The sequence below is a fragment of the Taudactylus pleione genome, unplaced genomic scaffold (assembly GCF_031769625.1).
Source record: "Taudactylus pleione unplaced genomic scaffold, aTauple2 ptg000093l, whole genome shotgun sequence".
NCBI classification, from domain to species: domain Eukaryota; kingdom Metazoa; phylum Chordata; class Amphibia; order Anura; family Myobatrachidae; genus Taudactylus; species Taudactylus pleione.
In genome coordinates, this window is record NW_028284495.1 from 37,256,547 (window position 1) to 37,270,395 (window position 13,849).

Consider the following 13,849-nt stretch of genomic DNA (forward strand, 5'->3'; position numbering starts at 1 on the left):
ATGCAGTTTAGATTCGGTCACAACTGGCTGATGATTTGTGGTCTGTGCATGCGACAGAGTCACACTGGTCATGTGTCGCCATGGTTTTAAGACACTGGTGGCTTCAGACGCAGTTTGATTGACAGATTTTTGGGAGAGGTGACATGGAGGTGCATATAAAATACAGTCATGTCGCCGGCGTTTTGTCGGGGTTGCCGAAGCCAGCGACGGCATCTTTAGACGCAGAGCCCCTGCTCTGGGCAGCTTGTCTTGTCTTTGGCATTCTGAGGAACCATAGGGCTCGGATTGCCGCTAGTACAATCGATGCGTCTTTGGACACATGCAGCAGATCTTAGAAGTTGGCATTGGGCATCTCATTACAGAAGACGGCACCTGCAGCATTTGTATATGTTCTCAGATCCACAGCAGCCATAGACGCAGCACCAACCTGGACTGTGTCCACCTCTAAATCAGACCCTGTGCTTGAGCATTAAAATGCAGAGAGGACACTTTATTATCATTGCTTTAAAATGTACCCTGTTATCACGACTGTCCTATTGTAACTCAGCAAATGCTTTGCTCCCAGGTGCAGAAGGGGATGGTAACAACTGTCCTCAGCAGGGGTTCAAAAATGACCAATTTTGTCAAACTTCTGCATGATATGTGGTAATGTAACCACAACTATAAACTATTAGACCATACTTACTACTCTCCTGGAATAGACTCCCAAATTTCAAGAGTCCTAGACCACCCCACTTGACTTCTCTGGCCTATATGAAATCACTCTGCCTTGTGGCATAATACTTATCCTGAAATGAACGCTTGGTTTGAAGCCTTAACATTCACAGTTTGGGTACATTTACCATTTTTAGTTAACAGAATAAGATTACAAACTAAATATTATTATTTGCTTATTTATGTAGGAATGATCATACAGAGAATATTGAATTGGTCATTTCAGACCCTGCACCATTGGAGCTTACAGTCTACATTCAATAACACACACTTTTGTCAGAAGCCAATTAACCTACCAGTATGTTTTTGGATTCATAAATAATCAAGTTAATAAGCATCTATAAATAATGAAGTTCAAGACTCAATCAGCAGAGTTACTATTTACTGGTTGTTTAGCCTGGTTATTGCTATAAATATTTGTAGTTTGATAACATTGGTAAAATAAAGCTCATTGTTTTGACAGAACTGTAAATAATGTAACATATATGCCAATGATAACTGATCAGCAGCGTCCTTAGAGTTGAACTTTGCTAACTGACTTTTAAATGGTTAATTTGAGTCAATGTTACAATGCTACTTGACATTACTGCCCTGGTCAAGAATCATCTAATACCAGTAAATGAGACTATTATTGGCTTCACTGTCTGCGATCCGAATAACCGAGGTGATGTCAGCATGTGAGGCTGCTTCTAGAATTGGCAGTGCAGCTGCTCTCATAGCGCGGGTCACCAGCCAAGTGGCAGAGAGAAAGAACGATGATACTATGGGAGCTCATTATTAGATGTACACATGGGGTCACCCTGATAATCCACAGTGTAATATCTTTTCTCCGGACCTTAATAGCTGGGCTAGCAAGCTGCAGTCATGATTACTGTTTAGGCAACAAATGTTTTTGTCAGCTGTACAAGCACTTAAACTAAATGTAATTTGTGGTTTCCAGTCTCATTATTTTACATTTTCTGTACATACATAGGTAGAACTTGCAGGCCGCTACATCGTGCAGATTTTATTACAGGTACCATTTATTAAAGAATACCTCCATTTGAACTTTAGATTCGAAATTAACCCCCTTCCCCAAAGGACTCCACGCAGCATTGTTGCTGCATTTGCAGTGAGCAGCGGATCCATTTATAAGTGTTAGCCTTTAGGGAAATGACCCGTTTCGACATATGATGGGTCAGCCTGTAGGGAAATGACCCGTTTCGACATATGATGGGTCAGCCTGTAGGGAAATGACCCGTCCCGAAATATGATGGGTCAGCCTGTATGGAAATGACCCGTTCCGACATACGATGGGTCAGTCTGTAGGGAAATGACCCGTTCCGACATACGATGGGAGGAATAGCAGCACAGAAGGTATAATGGTTAGTATTACTGCCTCACAGCACTGAGGGCCTGATTCAGAGCCAGACGCTCTGAACGAGCGCCCGCTCTGAATCAGGGCGTTTTTTTTGGTGCGTCCTCCTTATGCGAGCGTCCATGATGATGGTCGCGATGGTCAAGACCATCACGACTATCGGGCTTGCGACGAGACCCTGCGGTAGGGTCTCGCTGCCGCAAGCCCTGGAGTGATTTTGGCTCTATCAGAGCCAAAATCACTTCCACTGACATCACTAGTGATGTCAGTGGGGCCGGACCCAGACGGTAGGCGTTCCCATGGGAACGCCTCCGTCTGGGCAGCCACGCCTCGGCACGCCCACCAAACTGGGCGTGCTGTCACTCACCATCGACAGCACGCCCCCTTTGGTGCGAGACCCCGAGCGACGGCTTCCCCGTCACTCGGCGGGTCTCGCTCATGCGCACGACAGAGCAGCCTCCGTCGTGCGCATGCGCATTTGGATACCATCGACCCGCTTGCGAGCGTCCTGCGCTTGCGAGCGGGTCTGAATGAGACCCTGAGTTTGTGGATTCAATTCCCACCACGGCCCTAACTGTGTGAAGTTTGTATATTCTCCCTGTGCTTGCGTGGGTTTCCTCCCGGTACTCCGGTTTCCTCCCACTCTCCCAAAAATATACTGGTAAGTTAATTGGCCCACCAACAAAAATTAACCCTAGTGTGTATGTGTGTGCGCATGTGATAGGGAATATAGATTGTAAGTTCTGCTAGGGCAGGGACTGATGTGAGTGGCCAAATATTCTTTGTAAAGCGCTGCAGAATATGTGTGCGCTATATAAATAACTGGTAATAAATAAATAAATAAATGAGTATCTCTGAAACTGCAGGGTTCCCAGATAGAGATATGCCAGTTGTGGCTGGGGAAAGAAAGCTTAGGTACTTTACTTAAATTATGTTTACAACAATGGGTGTCCTTTAGGAAATAGGAACACATGATTCAGTGCATGTTTATTTTCGCCCTCCTTGGTCATAGCCACATTGACAATATATTATGTCATTTGCTCAGACAATTTAGAACTGTGCCTAATGATCTGTTGGCCTTCTAAGATCGCTACCTGGTCTGGTCTACCCTTTCTAATCCCTCTCTCTAATACATCCACTCCTTCCCTTTTACTTTTAGACACTATCCCAGCCAATTGGCATATGGCAAAGGTTCCCAAACACGATCCTCAAGGCAACCTAACAGTTCAGGTTTTAAGGATATCAATGGCTGAGCACAGATAGTTATATCAAAGTAAATGAGGCACTAATTAAGTTACCTGTGCTCAAGCATGGATATCCTTAAAACCTGGACTGTTAGGGAACCATGAGGGGTATCCAATTAGCCACGATCTGAGAAAAAAGGGGATTTTTTTGACGATTTTATATATATATATATATATTTATATATACAATACCTATATTGCGCTACATCAACCAATTTATCTTAAAATGCAAATATAAAAAACATACAGTACGATCCGTTAATAATTCTTTTTAGTAGAGGCTGCTTCCCCAAGTGTGGTCTCTTGCCACTATGGACCAGAAGGGTTTTACAGAATGGTGATCTTGGCGAGCGCCAAACTCCAATTATGCAGGTTCAAATTTTCCCTTGATATTTTCTGTTTTAATGTCCTTTTAAAGGGATGAAGATGAAGAAGGGATCCACTTTCAGTTTTTTCAATGAAACCCTCAACCAGAGTACACCCAATGACAATCAATCAGTTTCTGTCTGTTTTGTTAACATTTGGTTTTATTTAAAACAAATAAATGTAAAACTGAATAAAAACCTTACATCACACATATATCGTGGCCATTGTGGGTTAGATGTTGTTACTAACGCGCTTTCACCCCTTAATGGGGTGAGCTCATTGACAGCTCGTTGAGCCCTCTTTTTGGTAACAGAAACAAGTCAGCCAACGTGTTTTGTCAACAATTACTTCTTCAGGGGTGTTTAATTCAAAATGTAGGAACTTCCAGCCTAAACTTTAATCCTCAATCAGGATGGCAAATAGTATGTCCTTTAAACAGCACTTAGACTAAGGTAACTGGCTGCTCCTAACACAGTATATATTTAGCTTTCAGGTTATTTGATGAATGACCTATCCAGCTTGATGTTTCTTATTGTCCTCAGCTGGAGATATCCAATGGAGGGCAGCTCCAGGGTAGGGTTAAATGCATGAAATATGGTATGACGGTTGTTGTCATACCATATTTCATGCATTTAACCCTACCCTGGAGATGCGGTTAGGGTAGGGTTAAATGCATGAAATATGGTATGACGGTTGTTGCCATTCACAATGTTGACATTGTGTCAGTGTCGACATTGTGAAAGTCAACACTTCACATGTCAACATGTCTATGTGCAAGTTCAGACCATGTTAACATTCTGAATGTCGACATTTTGTACACCCAATTAAGTCATGAGTTTATATAAGGGCACATAGGGACGACATTCATTTCATGCATCACAAATCGTACAAAAATTTAATTTTTTTTTTCTTCTGTAAGGAGAGTTACCGCGGACTTGGTACCTGTGATGTGTTTCCCACATTCAGGCTGGGCTAATGAAATAAGGGAAGTAACCTTATGTAATATGCTGAGGATGCACACTGTATGACTTTATAATGTAACTGCTATAGCCTTATGTCTTTTTTTATGGAATTAGAGTAAAAAGTTATTAATTTGCATGTAGAAATTCACTTAATCACTTTGTCCTTGTAGGTGACATTTTTAGAATAATGAATATTTTCATATTCGTCTGTTACACTGTTTCTGAGTGCAGTCAGATCTTTGTCGGATCACTAACACGAATAAGCCTGTTAGTATAATGGCATTACTTCAATTCATTTACATAAAACACTTTCCATTGTTTGCGGATTCTGAAATCTTATTTTCTGTGTCTCATCCGATTAAATGCAGTTTGTCGCAGATTTAATGTATGCAAATCCTGCTAACATCTTCTAAAAGCCTGAATTTTTTTAAACATCCATTTGTGTCCTGTATTGAATCGTTGTCTTCTGAATACTGCATCTTAAAGAGATATGGCACCCACCCTGTAGTATGTGTATCCTCCTGTTGTACCTACATTTCTAATTTAGAATAAAATTATGATATTTACCAAGTTTTGGGTATAAAATATATGCCCCTGTACAGACAATCAGCAGTGTGTCGTTTGTCATTCTGGGGGCGATTCAATTCAACACAAATTGAATAGCGCCAGGAGCGAGCTCCCCGGAGCTATTCAAATCAGTGCGCTGTGTGGTCGGAGAATGCTGGTTATCGCGCCTTAACAAGGGTGTTAAGGCGCGTTAACCAGCATTCTCCGACCAAAGTGCCTGGCACACAGCTGTTAGCGCCGTGCTAAGCAGAAAAACTGCGCGCCCAGCACTTCGGTCGAATTTCTCCTAGCATTCCCAGGAGGGTGCAAGAAGAAATCATTGGCGCGCCCAAACAGCAAGGTGTATTGAATAGCTGCTGGAGCTCCCTCCCATGGCTATTCAACATCACGTTGAATTGAATTCCTCCCTTCCTGACTTCCTGCTCATATGTTTGCACCTGTGCTAATTTGTCGAGGAGGTGTCTGCAGGGGATTAGAGACGGGGCATAAATTAGCATCCTCTGCTGGGAGGGACTAGGAGGGTCAGGTGTTTCTGGCTAAGTGCAGGATGAATACATGAAAGTACCTTGAATTGAGCTCACACAAAACGTTTTATTGAATTTAACAGAAATAAATGAAAATTGTGGAGAGCACATGCTTTTACTTGTTCTGTATTTTTTGATCGGGCTAATCTCGAGAACCACTAGATGGATTTTGGTGCAGTTTTCACTAATCTATAGATCATTTGTCGAGGAAGGTTTAGGTGTATGAAACCTTAATGTATTACAAAAGGGAGAAGAGTAGTGATGATTTTAGTGAAGCTAGTCCATGAAAAAACAGACGTCCGAGCGCTTTCTTGACTTACGCTGCCTAAAACGATGGACTTTATTTTATACCATGTAGAGATTGATACGTATTATCCGGTTACTCCACAAAAACTGATGTAAGCTCTGTTTACTGATACAAAATGTAAGTTTTTCCTTTTTCTTACCTTTAGTATATCATTTATGTGACAAACGATTCTTTCATTTCAATCGAGTCCGATTCCCGGTAAGAGTCTGCTTTGGCATGACAATAAGTAAAGCACAGGGACAGACACTTAACATAAGTTAACCTAAGTGTAGACTGTTTTTCTCTTGGACAACTTTACGTCGCCCTTTTGCGTGTCACATCAAAAGTAAATCTTTGCGTGGTGATGTCAGGAGGAAACACTACAAAGCAATCTTATAAGACCACGCTTCAAAAAGACTATCGCTGTAAATTAAAAATTGCTCCTGTGCAAATCCAGGGTGGGTCGCTAGTATTATATATAGAGAGAGAGAGAGAGATAACGCCGGCACTCCACGGTATAATCAGTACCTGCCTGGGTGCCCTCTAATGGTAAATGAACCAAATATACAAAGAAGAACAGCGGCACTCACAGGACTTGAAATAAATGAGACTCACGACTTCAAAGGATCAGCGTCCAACGTTTCAGTCGGTGTGACTTTTATCAAGAACAACAGTGAACAACAACACATCTTACCTAAATACCCAGTGACATCCCATAATGTCCATGCCTGATTACCCTGCCGCCTGCCTGTTGACCAACGTCATAGAGGCGGGACCGGCGCCGCCGTGATGGCGCGGCTGTCTGGAGCTCCAGGTGCCGCATGCTGGTTGCTGAGGCAACCCGGCTCTAATGGGTGGTCACGTGTCATGACGCGGCTCACACAAGCGTTGGATGTCTCTGTGGATTGCCATGGCAACCCAGTAACATCCGAGCGCTGTGTGGGACAAAGAAAATATATGTCCAAGCAGTAGATAAATGCAATATAATAATAGTCATGCTGCGTATAAATATTAATAATGAAAGTAAAGACTGGTACTAACAGATGCTATAAAATAAATATTACGAAATACACGGAGGTGCCGTGCAGGGAATATGGGCAGGACACAATGTGGACAACAAATAGATAATACATGGTGGATGAGAGAACCAATTATGTGCAGAGACACAACCCAAATATGCAGCATATGCTACATACACTAAAATGACGTAAGAGTCAAATCATAAGAAAATAAAAAATAAAGAGTGAACAATTCAATACAGAAACATGAGCTGTGAAAAGGCAGGATAGGAAGCAAATTTCCCCATGTATACAATACATGAAAAAGCCGATGGATGGTAAGTGATGCTCATAAAATCATGCTGCCAACCACACATATGTGTGTGTACATGGTTAAATATGTGGGACACATCAATGTTAGATGTATAAATATATACACGCACATCAGTATACATGCTAAACAAGAGGCAGCAATAGAGACATCAGGAAACCTTATTAGACCAAACTAAAGGTCAATGTAACTACTGCTGGAAACCAACATCTGTGCAATACGAAAATACAAAGCTATTAAAGGTAACTTATCAAAAAATAAATGGAAAGTAAGACAAACATGGGAAAATGTGGGGAAACAGCGGAATGGAAATATGGATGTATTTTCTCAAAATATAACCATGGATGTTGCCATCTTACAGTACCAGGTATTCCGAGGAGGTCTCCCATCCAAGTACTAACCTGGCCTACACTGCTTAGCTTCAAAGATCAGACGGTATAAGGCGTGTCCAGTGTAGAATGACTGTAATCCAGGCATGTATTATCCAGAATATAGGTAAAGCCCTTAGGGCCTGATGAGACAAAGAACATCCACCAGGAATGGGAACGGAAGGGTGGAATAACAAAGGGAAAATGAAGAAACAATATGGGAAAGAAAAAAACAAGAGCATAACACATAGGATAATAATATGATATCCTGTGAAGCGATAGAAGGGTAAAATATACCCAGTGTGTGTTATTGATGTCCAGCTGTTCCAACAAGAAATAACTCGCACTTTAGTAAAAACATGAGAAAGACAGTTGCTCATTGAGTCCAAATGGGGAAACAGTATTCATCTTGTGGATCCAAAAAGTTTCCAATTGGAGAAGTCTCTTCTCTCTATCCCCTCTCTCTTGTTTGGAGGGATATGGTCAATAATTTTATAGACCAAGGTAGATAAAGAGTGGCGTAGGGTCTTGAAATGACGTGCCACAGGTTGGTCCACATCCTTTCCTTCCAACGATTGTCTTATCGCAGTACGGTGCTGGGCCATTCGAATGCATGCTGTGCAGGTGGTTTTGCCTATGTAGACAAGTCCACAGGGGGAACGAATCATGTAGATGATGTATTTTGTGGTACAGGACAGGACATGTTTGATTGGTATCCGTTTTCCAGAGTGTGGATGCACAACATCCGGACCTGTTTCCAAGTAGTCACAAGTGGTACAGCCAGTACAACGGTAACATCCTGTTTTTGGTTAAGAAATGTTCAGTGTTTGAGGTCCCACAACTAACATCGTTGTGGACCAACCAGTCCTTTAAATTTCTTCCACGCTTGTAGCCAATCATAATTTTGGAGTTAATTAAGGGTTTTATAGTATTGTCCGTATTGACAATTGGCCATAAGCGTTTAGAGGTACTGTTAATGAATTTACTGGCCACGTTGTGTTGATTAACAAATACCATAGTATTGGTGTTCCTGGATGTGTTGTCAGTTGGACTAGTGACTTGTTGAGTAGATGCTAATGCTCTCTGTTTTGCCCGAAGAAGATCCCTTTGTCTGTATCCTCGTTGTAAAAATTTGCCAATCATATTGTCAATTTCAATTATTGCCAGATCAGGGTCACTGGTAATCCTAATGGCTCGTAAGAACTGGGAGTACGGCAGGCTCCTTTTTAATGAAACAGGATGGTGGCTCTGTGCGTGCAGTAGAGTATTGCTGTCAGTTGGTTTGTGATATACTGTGGTGCTGAACTTCGTACCAGACCAATGAATATTTATGTCCAAATAGTGTACTTGATTTGAACTTTGTTCATGAGTAAAGGTGATGTAATTATGCATGGAGTTGATTCTCAACATTGCATTGATAAATTCCTCCTCTGTCCCCGACCAAAGTACCAAAATGTTGTCAATGTAACGAATGAAAAATATAAGATGTTGATTAAATTCCGGATTGTTCAAAAAGAGTTCCTTTTCTACCGAGAACATGTAAACATTCGCGAAAGATGGTGCAACATGAGATCCCATCGCGCATCCTTTCTTTTGAAGAAAGAACTTGTTGTCGAATAAAAAATAGTTATTCCGTGAAGTTTGTTGCAAAAGGCATATATAGAAATCCACATTTGGTCCCTGGTAGTCCGGTCGTGATTTCAAAAAAGATTCCATGTATTCACAACCTTCTTTATGAGGTATGCTGATGTACAATGAATTAATGTCAATCGTACACATAATCAGATTTGGTGGGAGGTTGCGTAAAGAATGTAATTTAACTAATAGGGAATTGGAATGTAGCAAAAAGGTGGGTTCTTGTGAAATCAATGGTTGTATGTAAAAATCAAGAAATTTGGAGGTTCTACTGTACAGCCCTTCCCTGGCGGAAATGATAGGACGTCCCGGGGGTGCAGTTAGAGATTTATGTATTTTGGGTACTGTGTAAAGTAGTGGGGCCATGGGTTTGTCAACTGTCAGGTATTGCAAGGTGTTAGAAGTAATGTAGCCATGGTGCAAGGCTTCAGACAAGCTATCGTCCAATTCTTTCTTAAATGTAGAAACCAGGTCCTGACTAAGAAAGGAATATGTGTTGGTATCACTGAGTTGTCAAAAAATTTCATTCATGTATTGTTCTGTGTCCTGAATGACTATTGAACCACCTTTGTCTGCTGGGCGAATAACAATTGAGTCATTGCTGAGGGCTTTCAAAGCTGTAAATTCGTCCTTTGAAATATTGTGATTTAATGGACTAGGGGCCTGATTCAGACCCACTCGCGAGCGGCTGTCCGCTCGCAAGTGGGTCGATGTTCTGCACTGAGCATGCGCACGACGGAGGGAGCTCTGTCGTGCGCATGCGCCAGACGCGACAAGCGAAGGAAAGTCCTTCGCTCGTTGTGTCTGATCAAAGGAGGCGTGCTGTCGATGTTGATTGACAGCACGCCCCCTTTGGTAGGCGTGCCGGGGGCGTGCCTCCCTGACGGGGGCGTTCCCACGGGAACGCCTCCCGTCAGAAGCCGGCCCACTGACATCACTAGTGATGTCAGTGGGAGTGATTTTGGCTCTGATAGAGCCAAAATCACTCCGGAGCTTGCGGTTGAAAACCTCAACCGCAGGCTCCGGCTCGCAGTTTCGATGGTCGCGATGGTCACGACCATCGCGGCCATCAAACTGCACGCTCGTATAGCCTGTGGGTGGTGACCCACAGCTATACGAGCGTCCAGGAGGACGCTCCATTTTCATGGAGGGCGGCCCTCATTCAGAGCGTGCGCTCTGCTCAGAGCGTACGGCTCTGAATGAGGGCCTAGGTCTTTTAAAGTGTGTAGTCACCTCTGGGTCTAAGATTCTAATGAAACTTTTGATGGATGCATTGTTGGAAGGTGGTTCAAAAGTGGAGGCCTTTTTAAATGGGACTGGGGGTATATTGGGAGATATATCAGACGAATTACTGAAATATTCCTTCAATTTAAGACTCCTATTGAATCTCCACAGATCTCTCTTCCATTGGAAGCTATTAAAGGTACAAGTGGGGGTAAATGAAAGACCCCTCTGCAGTAATTTAGATTCAGCCATGCTGAGTGTTTTAGATGATAAATTCACTACTACGTCTTCTTTTTGTACACTCTTTTCCCGCATGTACTGTTTTCCGCGCCTAGTGTGAGGCCGCTTCCTTTGCGGGCTCGTGTGGCTAGTGGCTACCCCTAAAGGGGGACGTTGTGTAATGGGTTGTGAAGTGGACTGAAAATCCTGATCACTTTGTGATGAATTGGCACCACTGGAACCGTCTGTGTCTAATGAATGTCTCGAACTTCTGTAGCGGTTTCTTTGAAATCTGGGATTAAGTGTTCTCCCTGTAGCCCACGAGTAAACCCTCTGTTCCTGGTAATCAGTGTTTACCTTGGCCAATTTTTCTTTTTTGTAATGTATGAGATCCCTCTTGTACTCCTCTATCTGGGTGTTGAGTTTGTCCACCCAATTGTCTGCGTTTTCTTTGGAAAGACTGTTTTTGTGTGTAGTTTCAAATGTTTTAATTTTTTCTCGAATGTTGTTAAGTTCTCTAGCAGATTCCTCTATAACTAACAAAATAAGGTCCAGGGAGCATTTGTTGAGAACAGCTACCCACCTTCGGCAGAAATCAACACTGTTTCTGCCGATGGTGGGAATGTTCCTAATCCTAAAGCCTCTAGGAATTTTTCTTTCTGTGTGATAATCAGAGAGTGTCACACCATGTAGGTGATAATCAATCTCTTTTTTCTTAAGTCTAAGTAATTGGATGAATAATTCATCCGAGGAAGATGTCCCAACTGTTTCAAGGAATGTTTCTTTAAAGTAGCGGCTTTCTGCTTCTGATTCACTGAAGCTTAATATATCACCTATAGGTAGCTGTAGATGTAAAAAACCACTACCATCTGATGGGGTACTGGCATTACCCTTACTGTTTTGAGACATAGCCAGGAACTGGAATGTGGATGGAAGTATGTGTTGTAAACAAATAATCTCCCAAAGTTGGAGAAAATATTGTTAAATAATAATGATGGTAAACTAATCAAATGTGGCGAAAAAAGAAAAAGGAGGGGGAAAAAAAGAGAAATAAAAAATGTGACAAAATTGGAAAGAGATGCAACCTCCTGAATCTTTAAACAGCTGATGTAAAAAAACAAATAAACAACAAAAAGAAAAATAAACACCAAATAGTCAGTGAAATGTCCGCACCAATAGGGTGAAACAGAGAAAAAAATGAAGAAAAAATAAAAAAATAATAGAGATGTTCTGATGGGTATCACAGAAGAATCTAAAATACGGGGTGCCTTGCAATCCACAGGAATGGATAACCATACCATTTAGGGAGGAAATATATAGAGATAACGCCGGCACTCCACGGTATAATCAGTACCTGCCTGGGTGCCCTTTAATGGTACATGAACCAAATATACAAAGAAGAACAGTGGCACTCACAGGACTTGAAATAAATGAGACTCACGACTCCAAAGGATCAGCGTCCAACGTTTCAGTCGGACAATACTATAAAACCCTTAATTAACTCCAAAATTATGATTGGCTACAAGCGTGGAAGAAATTTAAAGGACTGGTTGGTCCACAACGATGTTAGTTGTGGGACCTCAAACGGATACCAATCAAACATGTCCTGTCCTGTACCACAAAATACATCATCTACATGATTCGTTGCCCCTGTGGACTTGTCTACATAGGCAAAACCACTTGCACAGCACGCATTCGAATGGCCCAACACCGTACTGCAATAAGACAATCGTTGGAAGCAAAGGATGTGGACCAACCTGTGGCACGTCATTTCAAGACCCTACGCCACTCTTTATCTACCTTGGTCTATAAAATTATTGACCATAACCCTCCAAACAAGAGAGGGGGGGATAGAGAGAAGAGACTTCTCCAATTGGAAACTTTTTGGATCCACAAGATGACTACTGTTTCCCCATTTGGACTCAATGAGCAACTGTCTTTCTCATGTTTTTACTAAAGTGCGAGTTGTTTCTTGTTGGAACAGCTGGACATCAATAACACACACTGGGTATATTTTACCCTTCTATCGCTTCACAGGATATCATATTATTATCCTATGTGTTATGCTCTTGTTTTTTTCTTTCCCATATTGTTTCTTCATTTTCCCTTTGTTATTCCACCCTTCCGTTCCCATTCCTGGTGGATGTTCTTTGTCTCATCAGGCCCTAAGGGCTTTACCTATATTCTGGATAATACATGCCTGGATTACAGTCATTCTACACTGGACACGCCTTATACCGTCTGATCTTTGAAGCTAAGCAGTGTAGGCCAGGTTAGTACTTGGATGGGAGACCTCCTCGGAATACCTGGTACTGTAAGATGGCAACATCCATGGTTATATTTTGAGAAAATACATCCATATTTCCATTCCGCTGTTTCCCCACATTTTCCCATGTTTGTCTTACTTTCCATTTATTTTTTGATAAGTTATCTTTAATAGCTTTGTATTTTCGTATTGCACAGATGTTGGTTTCCAGCAGTAGTTACATTGAACTTTAGTTTTGTCTAATAAGGTTTCCTGATGTCTCTATTGCTGCCTGTTGTTTAGCATGTATACTGATGTGCGTGTATATATTTATACATCTAACATTGATGTGTCCCACATATTTAACCATGTACACACACATATGTGTGGTTGGCAGCATGATTTTATGAGCATCACTTACCATCCATCGGCTTTTTCATGTATTGTATACATGGGGACATTTGCTTCCTATCCTGCCTTTTCACAGCTCATGTTTCTGTGTTGAATTGTTCACTCTTTATTTTTTATTTTCTTATGATTTGACTCTTACGTCATTTTAGTGTATGTAGCATATGCTGCATATTTGGGTTGTGTCTCTGCACATAATTGGTTCTCTCATCCACCATGTATTATCTATTTGTTGTCCACATTGTGTCCTGCCCATATTACCACACCTCTGTGTAGTTTTCATCCAAATCCATCCAGTGGACGGCCCAGAACAGGCTCCCCGGGTCAAAGTTCTGCCCAGCGTCCCCAGGTCAAAGTTCTGTCCAGCGTAACCCAACAGAAGTTCCGACAAGGACCTCAAA

At 41.9% G+C, this 13,849-nt stretch overlaps 2 pseudogenes; one reads left to right on the forward strand and one right to left on the reverse strand.

Annotated features, from left to right (window-relative positions):
• Nucleotides 1-7,701: 7,701 nt before the first annotated feature.
• LOC148526948 (5S ribosomal RNA) lies at nt 7,702-7,819 on the reverse strand (annotated as a pseudogene).
• Nucleotides 7,820-12,998: 5,179 nt separating this feature from the next.
• LOC148526949 (5S ribosomal RNA) lies at nt 12,999-13,116 on the forward strand (annotated as a pseudogene).
• Nucleotides 13,117-13,849: the final 733 nt, after the last annotated feature.